Source organism: Leiobunum rupestre, assembly GCF_980474605.1.
Source record: "Leiobunum rupestre chromosome 9 unlocalized genomic scaffold, qqLeiRupe1.1.hap1 SUPER_9_unloc_1, whole genome shotgun sequence".
In the NCBI taxonomy this organism is placed as follows: domain Eukaryota; kingdom Metazoa; phylum Arthropoda; class Arachnida; order Opiliones; family Sclerosomatidae; genus Leiobunum; species Leiobunum rupestre.
In genome coordinates, this window is record NW_028324280.1 from 40,674 (window position 1) to 58,869 (window position 18,196).

The 18,196-nt window shown below is 40.0% G+C and overlaps 9 non-coding genes and 2 pseudogenes across 9 annotated transcripts; 5 read left to right on the forward strand and 6 right to left on the reverse strand.

Annotated features, from left to right (window-relative positions):
- Positions 1–426: 426 nt before the first annotated feature.
- LOC149920817 (5S ribosomal RNA) lies at positions 427–545 on the forward strand. The gene has a single exon (XR_016477553.1). It is a non-coding gene; the product is annotated as a 5S ribosomal RNA (ribosomal RNA).
- Positions 546–2,524: 1,979 nt separating this feature from the next.
- On the reverse strand, positions 2,525–2,716 carry LOC149920818 (U2 spliceosomal RNA). The gene has a single exon (XR_016477583.1). It is a non-coding gene; the product is annotated as a U2 spliceosomal RNA (small nuclear RNA).
- Positions 2,717–3,868: 1,152 nt separating this feature from the next.
- On the forward strand, positions 3,869–3,987 carry LOC149920819 (5S ribosomal RNA). Its single transcript, XR_016477564.1, has one exon. It is a non-coding gene; the product is annotated as a 5S ribosomal RNA (ribosomal RNA).
- Positions 3,988–5,966: 1,979 nt separating this feature from the next.
- On the reverse strand, positions 5,967–6,144 carry LOC149920820 (U2 spliceosomal RNA; annotated as a pseudogene).
- A 1,485-nt stretch (positions 6,145–7,629) lies between these two features.
- Positions 7,630–7,773, reverse strand: LOC149920821 (U2 spliceosomal RNA; annotated as a pseudogene).
- A 1,152-nt stretch (positions 7,774–8,925) lies between these two features.
- LOC149920822 (5S ribosomal RNA) lies at positions 8,926–9,044 on the forward strand. Its single transcript, XR_016477575.1, has one exon. It is a non-coding gene; the product is annotated as a 5S ribosomal RNA (ribosomal RNA).
- A 1,975-nt stretch (positions 9,045–11,019) lies between these two features.
- On the reverse strand, positions 11,020–11,211 carry LOC149920823 (U2 spliceosomal RNA). The gene has a single exon (XR_016477585.1). It is a non-coding gene; the product is annotated as a U2 spliceosomal RNA (small nuclear RNA).
- Positions 11,212–12,364: 1,153 nt separating this feature from the next.
- On the forward strand, positions 12,365–12,483 carry LOC149920824 (5S ribosomal RNA). Its single transcript, XR_016477584.1, has one exon. It is a non-coding gene; the product is annotated as a 5S ribosomal RNA (ribosomal RNA).
- A 1,973-nt stretch (positions 12,484–14,456) lies between these two features.
- On the reverse strand, positions 14,457–14,648 carry LOC149920825 (U2 spliceosomal RNA). Its single transcript, XR_016477586.1, has one exon. It is a non-coding gene; the product is annotated as a U2 spliceosomal RNA (small nuclear RNA).
- A 1,154-nt stretch (positions 14,649–15,802) lies between these two features.
- Positions 15,803–15,921, forward strand: LOC149920826 (5S ribosomal RNA). Its single transcript, XR_016477595.1, has one exon. It is a non-coding gene; the product is annotated as a 5S ribosomal RNA (ribosomal RNA).
- A 1,979-nt stretch (positions 15,922–17,900) lies between these two features.
- On the reverse strand, positions 17,901–18,092 carry LOC149920827 (U2 spliceosomal RNA). The gene has a single exon (XR_016477587.1). It is a non-coding gene; the product is annotated as a U2 spliceosomal RNA (small nuclear RNA).
- Between the last annotated feature and the right edge of the window lie 104 nt (positions 18,093–18,196).

An 18,196-nucleotide genomic window follows, 5' to 3' on the forward strand; every position in this document is an offset into this window, starting at 1 on the left:
AGCAACTACGCTACTAATAAAAATTGACTGCTCTCAATTTCTTACGGGTTTGCCAGATAAATATATTTCTCTAAGACGAAAAACCGGCCAAACCTTCACCTCCTCCGAACTCCAAAGGGGGAAAGCACACCACACCAATTTTATAGATTCGTAAACGCGCCTTCCCAATCGACCGCCATCACCTTACAGTCTACGGGGAGGGTGATGAAAAAACTGGTTTGGGGGGGGGGGGGGATGAAATTTCTGCGGTAAAGGGCTTGCTCGTTGGTTGTCTGTACGATAATATCGGCGCCCAGTAAACGTTTCTAAAAAGAGTGTATAGAACGTTCTATTGGAGCCGCATGCAGCCGGTGGCCCTCGGCGATCACCAACCTACCAGGACCTGGCTAGTCGCGGCTTGTCCACCGCTATCAATTACACTCTAGCGGCAACGGCCATATCACGCTGAATACACCGGTTCTCGTCTGATCACCGAAGTTAAGCAGCGTCGAGCGCGGTCAGTACTTGGGAGGGAGACCACCTGGGAACACCGCGTGCCGTTGGCTACTCATTTATTTTCGCGGGATGGGATTTGCGTCTTTTAACAGGAAAATACCTTCATCCTATCATTTTGACGCTGCTTTTTTATGCAATTAAAAGTTCGCCCAGACGATAATATTATTTCGGTCAACTCTTGGCCTTTTTTTAACAACTGGCAGCATCTTTCCGTGAATAAAATACATGTTAGTATCAAAATTGAACAAAATAAAATGGCGAGAAAATTGGTTTTCATTTTATTCTACTTAAGGCTTGTACTTAAAATAGTACTAACTTACTTACTTACTTACTTACTTACTTACTTACTTACTTACTAACTAACTAACTAACTAACTAACTAACTAACTAACTAACTAACTAACTAATTAACTAACTAACTAACTAACTAACTAATTAACTAACTAACTAACTAACTAACTAACTAACTAACGTTTATCTCTAAACAAAAACATTTCCGCGGTAAAATCCACTCTGAAATGGCCTTTTCTGGTTTTGGAATGAAGTCCAAAGTTAAAATTTTATTAACAAATTCTAATTGTGAAATATATTTTTTGTTCTAAATTTTAATCTTAAATGTAATTTAAATAGTTGAATCTAAAAAAGGACTTTTGGAAAATGTTTTATAGAAGGTTTTATCATGGGACAGCCGCATGGATTAGGGGAGTAACCCAAAAATACAAAATATCAAAACAAACCACGAAATTAAATAATAAAACGGAGACAGAGATATATTTTTTAAACAAAATAATATAGCTAACTTTTATCTATTAATTGTTTTAGGTGATGTAGTTTATGTAAAATATAAAAATGAACCTTGGCACAATATAAATTTAATGTCATGTTTTATTGATACTTAGAAAAAGTAACAAACATTTCAAAAGTCAGATCTTTGAGATCATTATTAAAAAAATATAACATTTTAAATCCGAACTCCTCTATAAATATTAAAATTATAAATTCCTAATCTACTTTAACAAAAGATATATCATATTAAGTTTAATACTATTAATGTTAGGAATAATCATGACTTTGAGATAAATAGAACAAAAATGTTTAATTCCAAATATAGTTAATTATAGAGCAATATATAATAAATGATTTTGTACTTACCAAAAATAAGCCTTGCCACTTTATATCTTGGTAATGTAGCTGCCGCGGGCGGCGGGCCCCCGGCGGCGACTCACTGTCCACGGAAGACGGGAAGAGAGAAAAAATGGAGAGGGGCTTATTTCGTGTTTTCTCTTTACGCGGAACATCTTGGCTGGAACCCAATGACCTAAAAATGAGGGGCGCGCTGTCTCTACCCACCATACCGAAACCCGCGAATTTACGTTATGAAAACCGGTTCCTTCAGCCAACCACTTAGAACATGCACGATTTACGAACCTTGGGTTACGAATAAAACCACAGGAATAACACAGAACAACCTCTTTTCGCGCCTTTATTTTACCCCTCTTACTTGCCTCCCGCTCGTCGGCCATTGCCTCTGCCCTAAACGGGGAGTCTAGCATCCACTCCTTGGGTATCCATAATGGAGGAGAGGACTGAAAGGGGGAAAACCAAGCATGGACGCGCCCAGGAAAATACCAAGGAGGATAGGAAGGGAGGCGAAGTAGGAGGGATGAACGCGGCAGCATCCTTGTAAGAAGCTTAGCGGCGGGAAAATTTCGGAAAAATGGCGGCTAGACGTAGCGTAGCTGCCGCAATCTTGCCGCCATTCATCCCTCCTACTTCGCCTCCCTTCCTATCCTCCGTGAAAATACCGCGAAAAAGAGTGTATAACTAGGTAAAAGAAAATTCAAAAACTGGAATCTTTCCGATTCTTCATTATTAACTATTCGACAATAAGGATTTTACCACTTATGACGTCAGAGGGGCAATATATTATAATAAAGAAATATATATAAAGACAGCCAAATAACATTTCCCGGAAATACTGTGTTGCGCAGTGCGCCATTATAAGAGCGTTTGATTTTTGATTTCAAGAGAGAAGTGGGCCGATCCCGGATTTACTGCAATACCAGGCCGACCCGTGGCGGAGGTGGAGCAAGCTCCGACCACTCCGCCGCCGTCCAAAAATAAGTTTAATATCTTGGGCCCCGATGGGACCCGTATCAGATATTAAGCTGATAAGAACAGATACTACACTTTGATCTTAGCCAAAAGGCCGAGAAGCGATAACCCGCTAGGAGCCGTCACTGTTTAACAAAGTAAAAAGAGAGAATTCGAGCATTTCAAATATTTCATAATTACGTCACCGAATGTTGGTCCTGGTGGGAGATGACAACGTTTGTAGCCATCGCGCGAACAAAGGAGAAGACGATATCTTGAATCCGTGAAATAGAGGTACACCGCCAGGCCCGGACTGGCACTTTTGGGGTCATCGGCTAGAGACAGTAGAGTGGGCCACTTTACCGGGCCGTATGGAAAAAAAATCTAAATGGTGGTTTATAGGACCATAAATAACGTATTAAGTGTACTAGATTCTACGTGAAACGTCAAACGCGTTTAAATGACCATTTAGGAAAAATTTATTATAAGCGAATAGAGCGTTCTATAAAAGTGGACCATAACCGGTCACTTTTCATACAGACTATAGAGCTGGTTCAGCAGGACTAACAACTTTTGTTATTCTTTGGTTTAAGAGAATTCGGCTTATGTCCTGTCTTTATATGAATATTTTAGAGACGTACCTTTTAGGAGTTGTAGGAGGCACCCTAGGTGTTGAAGTATGTTTGGGGTTAAGGATATTTTCATGATCTAAGTTTCATCTTAAACACGTGGATTTGGGACTAGTATTTTCTAGAATTTTTCTTATTTGCCATCATACATTTATTACAAAAATCATTTAAAATAAGAAAAAAGGCGCGGAAAGCAAAGCCGGAAATATGTGAAGCCTAGGCTAGCAACTACGCTACTAATAAAAATTGACTGCTCTCAATTTCTTACGGGTTTGCCAGATAAATATATTTCTCTAAGACGAAAAACCGGCCAAACCTTCACCTCCTCCGAACTCCAAAGGGGGAAAGCACACCACACCAATTTTATAGATTCGTAAACGCGCCTTCCCAATCGACCGCCATCACCTTACAGTCTACGGGGAGGGTGATGAAAAAACTGGTTTGGGGGGGGGGGGGGGATGAAATTTCTGCGGTAAAGGGCTTGCTCGTTGGTTGTCTGTACGATAATATCGGCGCCCAGTAAACGTTTCTAAAAAGAGTGTATAGAACGTTCTATTGGAGCCGCATGCAGCCGGTGGCCCTCGGCGATCACCAACCTACCAGGACCTGGCTAGTCGCGGCTTGTCCACCGCTATCAATTACACTCTAGCGGCAACGGCCATATCACGCTGAATACACCGGTTCTCGTCTGATCACCGAAGTTAAGCAGCGTCGAGCGCGGTCAGTACTTGGGAGGGAGACCACCTGGGAACACCGCGTGCCGTTGGCTACTCATTTATTTTCGCGGGATGGGATTTGCGTCTTTTAACAGGAAAATACCTTCATCCTATCATTTTGACGCTGCTTTTTTATGCAATTAAAAGTTCGCCCAGACGATAATATTATTTCGGTCAACTCTTGGCCTTTTTTTAACAACTGGCAGCATCTTTCCGTGAATAAAATACATGTTAGTATCAAAATTGAACAAAATAAAATGGCGAGAAAATTGGTTTTCATTTTATTCTACTTAAGGCTTGTACTTAAAATAGTACTAACTTACTTACTTACTTACTTACTTACTTACTTACTTACTTACTAACTAACTAACTAACTAACTAACTAACTAACTAACTAACTAACTAACTAATTAACTAACTAACTAACTAACTAACTAATTAACTAACTAACTAACTAACTAACTAACTAACTAACGTTTATCTCTAAACAAAAACATTTCCGCGGTAAAATCCACTCTGAAATGGCCTTTTCTGGTTTTGGAATGAAGTCCAAAGTTAAAATTTTATTAACAAATTCTAATTGTGAAATATATTTTTTGTTCTAAATTTTAATCTTAAATGTAATTTAAATAGTTGAATCTAAAAAAGGACTTTTGGAAAATGTTTTATAGAAGGTTTTATCATGGGACAGCCGCATGGATTAGGGGAGTAACCCAAAAATACAAAATATCAAAACAAACCACGAAATTAAATAATAAAACGGAGACAGAGATATATTTTTTAAACAAAATAATATAGCTAACTTTTATCTATTAATTGTTTTAGGTGATGTAGTTTATGTAAAATATAAAAATGAACCTTGGCACAATATAAATTTAATGTCATGTTTTATTGATACTTAGAAAAAGTAACAAACATTTCAAAAGTCAGATCTTTGAGATCATTATTAAAAAAATATAACATTTTAAATCCGAACTCCTCTATAAATATTAAAATTATAAATTCCTAATCTACTTTAACAAAAGATATATCATATTAAGTTTAATACTATTAATGTTAGGAATAATCATGACTTTGAGATAAATAGAACAAAAATGTTTAATTCCAAATATAGTTAATTATAGAGCAATATATAATAAATGATTTTGTACTTACCAAAAATAAGCCTTGCCACTTTATATCTTGGTAATGTAGCTGCCGCGGGCGGCGGGCCCCCGGCGGCGACTCACTGTCCACGGAAGACGGGAAGAGAGAAAAAATGGAGAGGGGCTTATTTCGTGTTTTCTCTTTACGCGGAACATCTTGGCTGGAACCCAATGACCTAAAAATGAGGGGCGCGCTGTCTCTACCCACCATACCGAAACCCGCGAATTTACGTTATGAAAACCGGTTCCTTCAGCCAACCACTTAGAACATGCACGATTTACGAACCTTGGGTTACGAATAAAACCACAGGAATAACACAGAACAACCTCTTTTCGCGCCTTTATTTTACCCCTCTTACTTGCCTCCCGCTCGTCGGCCATTGCCTCTGCCCTAAACGGGGAGTCTAGCATCCACTCCTTGGGTATCCATAATGGAGGAGAGGACTGAAAGGGGGAAAACCAAGCATGGACGCGCCCAGGAAAATACCAAGGAGGATAGGAAGGGAGGCGAAGTAGGAGGGATGAACGCGGCAGCATCCTTGTAAGAAGCTTAGCGGCGGGAAAATTTCGGAAAAATGGCGGCTAGACGTAGCGTAGCTGCCGCAATCTTGCCGCCATTCATCCCTCCTACTTCGCCTCCCTTCCTATCCTCCGTGAAAATACCGCGAAAAAGAGTGTATAACTAGGTAAAAGAAAATTCAAAAACTGGAATCTTTCCGATTCTTCATTATTAACTATTCGACAATAAGGATTTTACCACTTATGACGTCAGAGGGGCAATATATTATAATAAAGAAATATATATAAAGACAGCCAAATAACATTTCCCGGAAATACTGTGTTGCGCAGTGCGCCATTATAAGAGCGTTTGATTTTTGATTTCAAGAGAGAAGTGGGCCGATCCCGGATTTACTGCAATACCAGGCCGACCCGTGGCGGAGGTGGAGCAAGCTCCGACCACTCCGCCGCCGTCCAAAAATAAGTTTAATATCTTGGGCCCCGATGGGACCCGTATCAGATATTAAGCTGATAAGAACAGATACTTTTAATAGTTTATTAAAAGATTCGTTTCGTTACAAAAATTACATTCAAGTCATTTGTTCGCGTTTTAACTTAATTTAAATTAGCGCGAACACTCGTTAAAAGATAAAAAGAAACATTGTAAAAAAAAAACGAGTAAAGAACTATGTGAAAATTTAAAAATTAAATTTAAAACATATTTTTGCCTTTTTTCACTTCTTTTTCTGGAGTTTTACTACGTCGTCTCTTTGGATAATTTTTTAAAAGTTCGATGATTTGTGCCGCTTGGTCTTCTGCTCGTTTGGTTAGGATGGGTGAACGTGTGGGTGCTCTGGAGTTGATTTTTGCAAGAAGGGCTTGAAGTTCGGTTTTCCTCAATAGATGTAAATGTAGTTGTGACGGATCGGTATAATTCCACTCTGATGGATCAAATCGGGGTCTGGAGTTGTTGTCGGAGGCAATGGATTCGGGTTCGCTTTCGGGTTCTAGGTCATCGTGATGTGGTGGAGATTTCAAGGCGTCGGCGTATTGGCTTGTTTGGACTGGAGGTTCTGCGTTTCTCTTGTATGGTTCTGGTGATGTTAAAGTCCAGCTCTCTTCAGAGCTTTTGGAGTCGTCGGATGCGGTAAGTATGGGTGATTTGCTGGTTTGGGGTTCTTGATTTTCTTCCAGGTTGTTTTCTAGTGTGGTGGCGTTGGCAAGAGCAGATGTGGAACTTCGGTGTGGTTCAGGATCTTTGGGTAAGTCTTTTTTGGCTACCGGCTTGTCTGCCGTCTTTTCCTTCTTTGCGACACAGGCAGAGGCAAAGTGCCCCTCCTGGTCACAGAAGAAGCATTTCTTTGAAACGCCGGGATAGTAGACCAGAGCCCGACTGCGGCCGAAGTAAAGGACATTAGGTATAGTTTGAGTAATTCGTATTTTTACCGCTCTGTCTCCATTTTTAACTCCTTTTAGTTCTTTATATTCATCTAAACGATGAGCCTTTATTTCGCCGTACTGACGTAGGGTTGTCAATATGGCGTCCCATTGAATCCATGGTGGTAAATTCTTGATCGTCAGCCAGACGCCATCATCCTCGACGCTGGTGACTCTGCAGGTCTTGTTGCCGATTGTTAATTCTCCGTAAGAGACCGCTTGCTGTAGAAAGGCAAGGGTTGCGAAGGTAAGTAAGAATGCCTCCTTACCAACAGGTTGCAACGTCTCGATGGATTCAGGACCGAGCTTCTCGTGGAAAGCCTGAGCGACTTCCAGGAAGCCGGCGTCGACGTCCAGTCGAGCAGTTCGTTTTCTCACCTCCATAGCCATCCTGGCTATGGAGAGATCGTCAGGTGAATTTAGGTCCCAGGAAGGAACAGCGTCAAGTAGCAATGGCAAAAGCCAGCCAGGTCAGGATACAGCGTAGACGTCCGGAACAGTAGCGACAGGTAAGTAGCAGCGGAACCAGGACCAGGAACAGCAGCGGAACCAGGATCAGCAACGGAACCAGGAACAGCAGCGGCAGCTTCGGAAGCAGGAACAGGAACAGGCACGTCAGGAAACCGGCAGGTAAGTCAACATCACAGGAACAGGCTGAGAAGCGTATACGTCGCTTAACGGCCTTTCGGCCAAGATTTCAGCGAAATAGCTGGGAACAGATACTACACTTTGATCTTAGCCAAAAGGCCGAGAAGCGATAACCCGCTAGGAGCCGTCACTGTTTAACAAAGTAAAAAGAGAGAATTCGAGCATTTCAAATATTTCATAATTACGTCACCGAATGTTGGTCCTGGTGGGAGATGACAACGTTTGTAGCCATCGCGCGAACAAAGGAGAAGACGATATCTTGAATCCGTGAAATAGAGGTACACCGCCAGGCCCGGACTGGCACTTTTGGGGTCATCGGCTAGAGACAGTAGAGTGGGCCACTTTACCGGGCCGTATGGAAAAAAAATCTAAATGGTGGTTTATAGGACCATAAATAACGTATTAAGTGTACTAGATTCTACGTGAAACGTCAAACGCGTTTAAATGACCATTTAGGAAAAATTTATTATAAGCGAATAGAGCGTTCTATAAAAGTGGACCATAACCGGTCACTTTTCATACAGACTATAGAGCTGGTTCAGCAGGACTAACAACTTTTGTTATTCTTTGGTTTAAGAGAATTCGGCTTATGTCCTGTCTTTATATGAATATTTTAGAGACGTACCTTTTAGGAGTTGTAGGAGGCACCCTAGGTGTTGAAGTATGTTTGGGGTTAAGGATATTTTCATGATCTAAGTTTCATCTTAAACACGTGGATTTGGGACTAGTATTTTCTAGAATTTTTCTTATTTGCCATCATACATTTATTACAAAAATCATTTAAAATAAGAAAAAAGGCGCGGAAAGCAAAGCCGGAAATATGTGAAGCCTAGGCTAGCAACTACGCTACTAATAAAAATTGACTGCTCTCAATTTCTTACGGGTTTGCCAGATAAATATATTTCTCTAAGACGAAAAACCGGCCAAACCTTCACCTCCTCCGAACTCCAAAGGGGGAAAGCACACCACACCAATTTTATAGATTCGTAAACGCGCCTTCCCAATCGACCGCCATCACCTTACAGTCTACGGGGAGGGTGATGAAAAAACTGGTTTGGGGGGGGGGGGGGGATGAAATTTCTGCGGTAAAGGGCTTGCTCGTTGGTTGTCTGTACGATAATATCGGCGCCCAGTAAACGTTTCTAAAAAGAGTGTATAGAACGTTCTATTGGAGCCGCATGCAGCCGGTGGCCCTCGGCGATCACCAACCTACCAGGACCTGGCTAGTCGCGGCTTGTCCACCGCTATCAATTACACTCTAGCGGCAACGGCCATATCACGCTGAATACACCGGTTCTCGTCTGATCACCGAAGTTAAGCAGCGTCGAGCGCGGTCAGTACTTGGGAGGGAGACCACCTGGGAACACCGCGTGCCGTTGGCTACTCATTTATTTTCGCGGGATGGGATTTGCGTCTTTTAACAGGAAAATACCTTCATCCTATCATTTTGACGCTGCTTTTTTATGCAATTAAAAGTTCGCCCAGACGATAATATTATTTCGGTCAACTCTTGGCCTTTTTTTAACAACTGGCAGCATCTTTCCGTGAATAAAATACATGTTAGTATCAAAATTGAACAAAATAAAATGGCGAGAAAATTGGTTTTCATTTTATTCTACTTAAGGCTTGTACTTAAAATAGTACTAACTTACTTACTTACTTACTTACTTACTTACTTACTTACTTACTAACTAACTAACTAACTAACTAACTAACTAACTAACTAACTAACTAATTAACTAACTAACTAACTAACTAACTAATTAACTAACTAACTAACTAACTAACTAACTAACTAACGTTTATCTCTAAACAAAAACATTTCCGCGGTAAAATCCACTCTGAAATGGCCTTTTCTGGTTTTGGAATGAAGTCCAAAGTTAAAATTTTATTAACAAATTCTAATTGTGAAATATATTTTTTGTTCTAAATTTTAATCTTAAATGTAATTTAAATAGTTGAATCTAAAAAAGGACTTTTGGAAAATGTTTTATAGAAGGTTTTATCATGGGACAGCCGCATGGATTAGGGGAGTAACCCAAAAATACAAAATATCAAAACAAACCACGAAATTAAATAATAAAACGGAGACAGAGATATATTTTTTAAACAAAATAATATAGCTAACTTTTATCTATTAATTGTTTTAGGTGATGTAGTTTATGTAAAATATAAAAATGAACCTTGGCACAATATAAATTTAATGTCATGTTTTATTGATACTTAGAAAAAGTAACAAACATTTCAAAAGTCAGATCTTTGAGATCATTATTAAAAAAATATAACATTTTAAATCCGAACTCCTCTATAAATATTAAAATTATAAATTCCTAATCTACTTTAACAAAAGATATATCATATTAAGTTTAATACTATTAATGTTAGGAATAATCATGACTTTGAGATAAATAGAACAAAAATGTTTAATTCCAAATATAGTTAATTATAGAGCAATATATAATAAATGATTTTGTACTTACCAAAAATAAGCCTTGCCACTTTATATCTTGGTAATGTAGCTGCCGCGGGCGGCGGGCCCCCGGCGGCGACTCACTGTCCACGGAAGACGGGAAGAGAGAAAAAATGGAGAGGGGCTTATTTCGTGTTTTCTCTTTACGCGGAACATCTTGGCTGGAACCCAATGACCTAAAAATGAGGGGCGCGCTGTCTCTACCCACCATACCGAAACCCGCGAATTTACGTTATGAAAACCGGTTCCTTCAGCCAACCACTTAGAACATGCACGATTTACGAACCTTGGGTTACGAATAAAACCACAGGAATAACACAGAACAACCTCTTTTCGCGCCTTTATTTTACCCCTCTTACTTGCCTCCCGCTCGTCGGCCATTGCCTCTGCCCTAAACGGGGAGTCTAGCATCCACTCCTTGGGTATCCATAATGGAGGAGAGGACTGAAAGGGGGAAAACCAAGCATGGACGCGCCCAGGAAAATACCAAGGAGGATAGGAAGGGAGGCGAAGTAGGAGGGATGAACGCGGCAGCATCCTTGTAAGAAGCTTAGCGGCGGGAAAATTTCGGAAAAATGGCGGCTAGACGTAGCGTAGCTGCCGCAATCTTGCCGCCATTCATCCCTCCTACTTCGCCTCCCTTCCTATCCTCCGTGAAAATACCGCGAAAAAGAGTGTATAACTAGGTAAAAGAAAATTCAAAAACTGGAATCTTTCCGATTCTTCATTATTAACTATTCGACAATAAGGATTTTACCACTTATGACGTCAGAGGGGCAATATATTATAATAAAGAAATATATATAAAGACAGCCAAATAACATTTCCCGGAAATACTGTGTTGCGCAGTGCGCCATTATAAGAGCGTTTGATTTTTGATTTCAAGAGAGAAGTGGGCCGATCCCGGATTTACTGCAATACCAGGCCGACCCGTGGCGGAGGTGGAGCAAGCTCCGACCACTCCGCCGCCGTCCAAAAATAAGTTTAATATCTTGGGCCCCGATGGGACCCGTATCAGATATTAAGCTGATAAGAACAGATACTACACTTTGATCTTAGCCAAAAGGCCGAGAAGCGATAACCCGCTAGGAGCCGTCACTGTTTAACAAAGTAAAAAGAGAGAATTCGAGCATTTCAAATATTTCATAATTACGTCACCGAATGTTGGTCCTGGTGGGAGATGACAACGTTTGTAGCCATCGCGCGAACAAAGGAGAAGACGATATCTTGAATCCGTGAAATAGAGGTACACCGCCAGGCCCGGACTGGCACTTTTGGGGTCATCGGCTAGAGACAGTAGAGTGGGCCACTTTACCGGGCCGTATGGAAAAAAAATCTAAATGGTGGTTTATAGGACCATAAATAACGTATTAAGTGTACTAGATTCTACGTGAAACGTCAAACGCGTTTAAATGACCATTTAGGAAAAATTTATTATAAGCGAATAGAGCGTTCTATAAAAGTGGACCATAACCGGTCACTTTTCATACAGACTATAGAGCTGGTTCAGCAGGACTAACAACTTTTGTTATTCTTTGGTTTAAGAGAATTCGGCTTATGTCCTGTCTTTATATGAATATTTTAGAGACGTACCTTTTAGGAGTTGTAGGAGGCACCCTAGGTGTTGAAGTATGTTTGGGGTTAAGGATATTTTCATGATCTAAGTTTCATCTTAAACACGTGGATTTGGGACTAGTATTTTCTAGAATTTTTCTTATTTGCCATCATACATTTATTACAAAAATCATTTAAAATAAGAAAAAAGGCGCGGAAAGCAAAGCCGGAAATATGTGAAGCCTAGGCTAGCAACTACGCTACTAATAAAAATTGACTGCTCTCAATTTCTTACGGGTTTGCCAGATAAATATATTTCTCTAAGACGAAAAACCGGCCAAACCTTCACCTCCTCCGAACTCCAAAGGGGGAAAGCACACCACACCAATTTTATAGATTCGTAAACGCGCCTTCCCAATCGACCGCCATCACCTTACAGTCTACGGGGAGGGTGATGAAAAAACTGGTTTGGGGGGGGGGGGGGGGATGAAATTTCTGCGGTAAAGGGCTTGCTCGTTGGTTGTCTGTACGATAATATCGGCGCCCAGTAAACGTTTCTAAAAAGAGTGTATAGAACGTTCTATTGGAGCCGCATGCAGCCGGTGGCCCTCGGCGATCACCAACCTACCAGGACCTGGCTAGTCGCGGCTTGTCCACCGCTATCAATTACACTCTAGCGGCAACGGCCATATCACGCTGAATACACCGGTTCTCGTCTGATCACCGAAGTTAAGCAGCGTCGAGCGCGGTCAGTACTTGGGAGGGAGACCACCTGGGAACACCGCGTGCCGTTGGCTACTCATTTATTTTCGCGGGATGGGATTTGCGTCTTTTAACAGGAAAATACCTTCATCCTATCATTTTGACGCTGCTTTTTTATGCAATTAAAAGTTCGCCCAGACGATAATATTATTTCGGTCAACTCTTGGCCTTTTTTTAACAACTGGCAGCATCTTTCCGTGAATAAAATACATGTTAGTATCAAAATTGAACAAAATAAAATGGCGAGAAAATTGGTTTTCATTTTATTCTACTTAAGGCTTGTACTTAAAATAGTACTAACTTACTTACTTACTTACTTACTTACTTACTTACTTACTTACTAACTAACTAACTAACTAACTAACTAACTAACTAACTAACTAACTAACTAACTAACTAACTAACTAACTAATAATAACTAACTAACTAACTAACTAACTAACTAACTAACGTTTATCTCTAAACAAAAACATTTCCGCGGTAAAATCCACTCTGAAATGGCCTTTTCTGGTTTTGGAATGAAGTCCAAAGTTAAAATTTTATTAACAAATTCTAATTGTGAAATATATTTTTTGTTCTAAATTTTAATCTTAAATGTAATTTAAATAGTTGAATCTAAAAAAGGACTTTTGGAAAATGTTTTATAGAAGGTTTTATCATGGGACAGCCGCATGGATTAGGGGAGTAACCCAAAAATACAAAATATCAAAACAAACCACGAAATTAAATAATAAAACGGAGACAGAGATATATTTTTTAAACAAAATAATATAGCTAACTTTTATCTATTAATTGTTTTAGGTGATGTAGTTTATGTAAAATATAAAAATGAACCTTGGCACAATATAAATTTAATGTCATGTTTTATTGATACTTAGAAAAAGTAACAAACATTTCAAAAGTCAGATCTTTGAGATCATTATTAAAAAAATATAACATTTTAAATCCGAACTCCTCTATAAATATTAAAATTATAAATTCCTAATCTACTTTAACAAAAGATATATCATATTAAGTTTAATACTATTAATGTTAGGAATAATCATGACTTTGAGATAAATAGAACAAAAATGTTTAATTCCAAATATAGTTAATTATAGAGCAATATATAATAAATGATTTTGTACTTACCAAAAATAAGCCTTGCCACTTTATATCTTGGTAATGTAGCTGCCGCGGGCGGCGGGCCCCCGGCGGCGACTCACTGTCCACGGAAGACGGGAAGAGAGAAAAAATGGAGAGGGGCTTATTTCGTGTTTTCTCTTTACGCGGAACATCTTGGCTGGAACCCAATGACCTAAAAATGAGGGGCGCGCTGTCTCTACCCACCATACCGAAACCCGCGAATTTACGTTATGAAAACCGGTTCCTTCAGCCAACCACTTAGAACATGCACGATTTACGAACCTTGGGTTACGAATAAAACCACAGGAATAACACAGAACAACCTCTTTTCGCGCCTTTATTTTACCCCTCTTACTTGCCTCCCGCTCGTCGGCCATTGCCTCTGCCCTAAACGGGGAGTCTAGCATCCACTCCTTGGGTATCCATAATGGAGGAGAGGACTGAAAGGGGGAAAACCAAGCATGGACGCGCCCAGGAAAATACCAAGGAGGATAGGAAGGGAGGCGAAGTAGGAGGGATGAACGCGGCAGCATCCTTGTAAGAAGCTTAGCGGCGGGAAAATTTCGGAAAAATGGCGGCTAGACGTAGCGTAGCTGCCGCAATCTTGCCGCCATTCATCCCTCCTACTTCGCCTCCCTTCCTATCCTCCGTGAAAATACCGCGAAAAAGAGTGTATAACTAGGTAAAAGAAAATTCAAAAACTGGAATCTTTCCGATTCTTCATTATTAACTATTCGACAATAAGGATTTTACCACTTATGACGTCAGAGGGGCAATATATTATAATAAAGAAATATATATAAAGACAGCCAAATAACATTTCCCGGAAATACTGTGTTGCGCAGTGCGCCATTATAAGAGCGTTTGATTTTTGATTTCAAGAGAGAAGTGGGCCGATCCCGGATTTACTGCAATACCAGGCCGACCCGTGGCGGAGGTGGAGCAAGCTCCGACCACTCCGCCGCCGTCCAAAAATAAGTTTAATATCTTGGGCCCCGATGGGACCCGTATCAGATATTAAGCTGATAAGAACAGATACTACACTTTGATCTTAGCCAAAAGGCCGAGAAGCGATAACCCGCTAGGAGCCGTCACTGTTTAACAAAGTAAAAAGAGAGAATTCGAGCATTTCAAATATTTCATAATTACGTCACCGAATGTTGGTCCTGGTGGGAGATGACAACGTTTGTAGCCATCGCGCGAACAAAGGAGAAGACGATATCTTGAATCCGTGAAATAGAGGTACACCGCCAGGCCCGGACTGGCACTTTTGGGGTCATCGGCTAGAGACAGTAGAGTGGGCCACTTTACCGGGCCGTATGGAAAAAAAATCTAAATGGTGGTTTATAGGACCATAAATAACGTATTAAGTGTACTAGATTCTACGTGAAACGTCAAACGCGTTTAAATGACCATTTAGGAAAAATTTATTATAAGCGAATAGAGCGTTCTATAAAAGTGGACCATAACCGGTCACTTTTCATACAGACTATAGAGCTGGTTCAGCAGGACTAACAACTTTTGTTATTCTTTGGTTTAAGAGAATTCGGCTTATGTCCTGTCTTTATATGAATATTTTAGAGACGTACCTTTTAGGAGTTGTAGGAGGCACCCTAGGTGTTGAAGTATGTTTGGGGTTAAGGATATTTTCATGATCTAAGTTTCATCTTAAACACGTGGATTTGGGACTAGTATTTTCTAGAATTTTTCTTATTTGCCATCATACATTTATTACAAAAATCATTTAAAATAAGAAAAAAGGCGCGGAAAGCAAAGCCGGAAATATGTGAAGCCTAGGCTAGCAACTACGCTACTAATAAAAATTGACTGCTCTCAATTTCTTACGGGTTTGCCAGATAAATATATTTCTCTAAGACGAAAAACCGGCCAAACCTTCACCTCCTCCGAACTCCAAAGGGGGAAAGCACACCACACCAATTTTATAGATTCGTAAACGCGCCTTCCCAATCGACCGCCATCACCTTACAGTCTACGGGGAGGGTGATGAAAAAACTGGTTTGGGGGGGGGGGGGGGGGATGAAATTTCTGCGGTAAAGGGCTTGCTCGTTGGTTGTCTGTACGATAATATCGGCGCCCAGTAAACGTTTCTAAAAAGAGTGTATAGAACGTTCTATTGGAGCCGCATGCAGCCGGTGGCCCTCGGCGATCACCAACCTACCAGGACCTGGCTAGTCGCGGCTTGTCCACCGCTATCAATTACACTCTAGCGGCAACGGCCATATCACGCTGAATACACCGGTTCTCGTCTGATCACCGAAGTTAAGCAGCGTCGAGCGCGGTCAGTACTTGGGAGGGAGACCACCTGGGAACACCGCGTGCCGTTGGCTACTCATTTATTTTCGCGGGATGGGATTTGCGTCTTTTAACAGGAAAATACCTTCATCCTATCATTTTGACGCTGCTTTTTTATGCAATTAAAAGTTCGCCCAGACGATAATATTATTTCGGTCAACTCTTGGCCTTTTTTTAACAACTGGCAGCATCTTTCCGTGAATAAAATACATGTTAGTATCAAAATTGAACAAAATAAAATGGCGAGAAAATTGGTTTTCATTTTATTCTACTTAAGGCTTGTACTTAAAATAGTACTAACTTACTTACTTACTTACTTACTTACTTACTTACTTACTTACTAACTAACTAACTAACTAACTAACTAACTAACTAACTAACTAACTAACTAATTAACTAACTAACTAACTAACTAACTAATTAACTAACTAACTAACTAACTAACTAACTAACTAACGTTTATCTCTAAACAAAAACATTTCCGCGGTAAAATCCACTCTGAAATGGCCTTTTCTGGTTTTGGAATGAAGTCCAAAGTTAAAATTTTATTAACAAATTCTAATTGTGAAATATATTTTTTGTTCTAAATTTTAATCTTAAATGTAATTTAAATAGTTGAATCTAAAAAAGGACTTTTGGAAAATGTTTTATAGAAGGTTTTATCATGGGACAGCCGCATGGATTAGGGGAGTAACCCAAAAATACAAAATATCAAAACAAACCACGAAATTAAATAATAAAACGGAGACAGAGATATATTTTTTAAACAAAATAATATAGCTAACTTTTATCTATTAATTGTTTTAGGTGATGTAGTTTATGTAAAATATAAAAATGAACCTTGGCACAATATAAATTTAATGTCATGTTTTATTGATACTTAGAAAAAGTAACAAACATTTCAAAAGTCAGATCTTTGAGATCATTATTAAAAAAATATAACATTTTAAATCCGAACTCCTCTATAAATATTAAAATTATAAATTCCTAATCTACTTTAACAAAAGATATATCATATTAAGTTTAATACTATTAATGTTAGGAATAATCATGACTTTGAGATAAATAGAACAAAAATGTTTAATTCCAAATATAGTTAATTATAGAGCAATATATAATAAATGATTTTGTACTTACCAAAAATAAGCCTTGCCACTTTATATCTTGGTAATGTAGCTGCCGCGGGCGGCGGGCCCCCGGCGGCGACTCACTGTCCACGGAAGACGGGAAGAGAGAAAAAATGGAGAGGGGCTTATTTCGTGTTTTCTCTTTACGCGGAACATCTTGGCTGGAACCCAATGACCTAAAAATGAGGGGCGCGCTGTCTCTACCCACCATACCGAAACCCGCGAATTTACGTTATGAAAACCGGTTCCTTCAGCCAACCACTTAGAACATGCACGATTTACGAACCTTGGGTTACGAATAAAACCACAGGAATAACACAGAACAACCTCTTTTCGCGCCTTTATTTTACCCCTCTTACTTGCCTCCCGCTCGTCGGCCATTGCCTCTGCCCTAAACGGGGAGTCTAGCATCCACTCCTTGGGTATCCATAATGGAGGAGAGGACTGAAAGGGGGAAAACCAAGCATGGACGCGCCCAGGAAAATACCAAGGAGGATAGGAAGGGAGGCGAAGTAGGAGGGATGAACGCGGCAGCATCCTTGTAAGAAGCTTAGCGGCGGGAAAATTTCGGAAAAATGGCGGCTAGACGTAGCGTAGCTGCCGCAATCTTGCCGCCATTCATCCCTCCTACTTCGCCTCCCTTCCTATCCTCCGTGAAAATACCGCGAAAAAGAGTGTATAACTAGGTAAAAGAAAATTCAAAAACTGGAATCTTTCCGATTCTTCATTATTAACTATTCGACAATAAGGATTTTACCACTTATGACGTCAGAGGGGCAATATATTATAATAAAGAAATATATATAAAGACAGCCAAATAACATTTCCCGGAAATACTGTGTTGCGCAGTGCGCCATTATAAGAGCGTTTGATTTTTGATTTCAAGAGAGAAGTGGGCCGATCCCGGATTTACTGCAATACCAGGCCGACCCGTGGCGGAGGTGGAGCAAGCTCCGACCACTCCGCCGCCGTCCAAAAATAAGTTTAATATCTTGGGCCCCGATGGGACCCGTATCAGATATTAAGCTGATAAGAACAGATACTACACTTTGATCTTAGCCAAAAGGCCGAGAAGCGATAACCCGCTAGGAGCCGTCACTGTTTAACAAAGTAAAAAGAGAGAATTCGAGCATTTCAAATATTTCATAATTACGTCACCGAATGTTGGTCCTGGTGGGAGATG